Source organism: Furipterus horrens, unplaced genomic scaffold (genome assembly GCF_987537825.1).
Source record: "Furipterus horrens unplaced genomic scaffold, mFurHor1.1.pri manual_scaffold_12, whole genome shotgun sequence".
Classification (NCBI taxonomy): domain Eukaryota; kingdom Metazoa; phylum Chordata; class Mammalia; order Chiroptera; family Furipteridae; genus Furipterus; species Furipterus horrens.
This window is the reverse complement of record NW_028327182.1, coordinates 55866502-55868779: the sequence shown is the minus strand read 5'-3', so window position 1 is coordinate 55868779 and position 2278 is coordinate 55866502. Positions and strand designations below refer to the sequence as shown.

At 43.2% G+C, this 2278-nt stretch overlaps 1 pseudogene; it reads left to right on the top strand.

Annotated features, from left to right (window-relative positions):
• Window positions 1–223: 223 nt before the first annotated feature.
• LOC149996225 (large ribosomal subunit protein uL11 pseudogene) lies at window positions 224–739 on the top strand (annotated as a pseudogene).
• The last annotated feature ends 1539 nt before the right edge of the window (window positions 740–2278 follow it).

Below are 2278 nucleotides of genomic sequence, written 5' to 3'. Positions count from 1 at the left end.
ATAATGACAGAAAACTTCTCTACCTTGGTGAAAGAAATAAGACATACAAGTCCAGGAAGCACAAGCAGTCCCTGACAAGATGAACTCGAAGAGGCCCACACTAAGACACACCATAATTAAAATGTCAAAGGTTACTTTTCGGCTTTCAGCTCAGAGGAGGCTAAGGTACAACTTTCTTTGGTTGTCCCGAATCCGGGTTCATTTGACACCAGCCACTTCCACCATGCCACTGAAGTTTGACCCCAACAAGATCAAAGTCATATACCTGCGGTGCACCAACAGGGAAGTGGGTGCCATGTCTGCCCTGGCCCCCAGGATTGGCCCCCTGGGCCTATCTCCAAAAAAGGTTGGTGATGACATCACCAAAGCAACCAGTGATTGGAAGGGTCTGAGGATTAAGTGGAACTGACCATTCAGAACAGACAGGCCCAGATTGAGGTGGTGCCTTCCACTTCTGCCCAGATCATCAAAGCCCTCAAAGAACCACCACGAGACAGAAAGAAGCAAAAAAAAGAAAGAAAGAAAAAAAACCACTAAGCACAGAGGAAATATCACTTTTGATGAGATTGTCAACATTGCCTGACAGATGTGGCACCAATCTTTAGCTAGAGAACTCTCCGGAACCATTAAAGAGATCCTGGGGACTGCCCAGTCTGTGGGCTGCAATGTTGATGGCTGCTACCCTCACAACATCATAGATGACATCAACAGTGGTGCAGTGGAATGCCTGGCTAGTTAAGAACTACAAAGGAAAGTATTTCAATTAAAGATCATTTGACAACCAAAAAAAAAAAAAAAGCCAAATGTTAAAGACAATGAGAGAATCTTAAAAAAAATTTTTTTAAACATTTTATTTATTTTTAGAGAGAGGGGGAAGGAGGGAGAAAGAGAGTGAAAGAAACATCAGTGTGTGGTTTCCCCTTGCGCACCCCAACTGGGGGCCTGGCCCACAACCCAGGCATGTGCCCTGACTAGGAATTGAACAAGTGACCCTTTGGTTCACAGGCTGGTGTTTAATCCACTGAGTCACACCATCCAGGGTTACAAAGAGAATCTTAAAAACATCAAGAAAAAAGCAGTCAGTTACCTACAAGGGAGCTCCCATAAGACTGTCAGATAATTTCTGTCACATAATTTCTCAAAAGAAACTTTGGGAGGGGAAGAGGGAGGGAGATGGTATAGGAATTAAGAAGCATAGGAGGGAATGGAATAGACAGAGAGAGGTTGAGAAGAACTATATGCACAACCAATGGACATGGACTAAAAGGGGGGGGACAAGGGGAGGGAGGGAGGCCACCGGGTGGAGGGGAGCAGAGGGAAGGGAAATTGGGACAAATGTAACACTATAATCAATAAAACACATTAAAAATAAATAAATAAATAAATGAATGAATAAATAAAAAGAAACTTTGCAGGACAGAAGAGAGTGACAAAATATTCAAAATGGTGAAAAGCAAGGTTATATAACCAAGATTACTCTACCCAGCAAAGCTATCATTTAGAATCAAAGAACAGATAAAGAGCTTTCCAGACAAGAAGGAGCTAAAGAAGTTCACCACCATCAAACCAGTATTATATAAAATGTTAAAGGGTCTTCTTTAAGAAGAAGAGAACAAAGAGAAAAATATGAACAATAAAATGGCAATAAATACATACCTATCAACATTTGAACCTAAAAAACAAAATAAATGAACAAGCATAACAGAAACAAAATCAAAGATACATAGAACATTTTGACAGTTGCCAGATGGGAGAGGTTGGGGAGTGGGTGAAAAAGAGGACAGGATTATGTGATCAAATTGGTTGTTACAGAATAGTCATGGGAATGTAAATTACAGCACAGGGAATATAGTCAATAATAGTCTAATAACTATGCATTGTGTCAGGTTGTAATGGGGTAACGGGGACCCCAGGATGAGGCACGCTTAGCCATGCAAGGGATTCTGGGGGAGATCATTTGAAAAGAGCTCATGGAAACATCACTTTCTTTTTGGGTCTCCCCTCCTTCACAGCTACCATGGGCTAGAAGTCTTGTGCCCCAAACATTAGGGATGGTAAAAGGGGAGGGGAGGAGGCTCAGGCCTGTCAGTGGCAGGCCCTGTGCCCTTGCTCTGACGAGACCTGTCAACAGCTGCAGACCCTATACCCTTTTCCTTGGTGTGGGCACATCAAAGGTTGCCAGCATGGGCCTGTGAGGGGCAGTAGGAAGAGGACAGTGCACTGTGAGTAGAAGACTGAGAGGCACAGTCTCTAAAAGATGCCTGAAGCTCGACAGGGA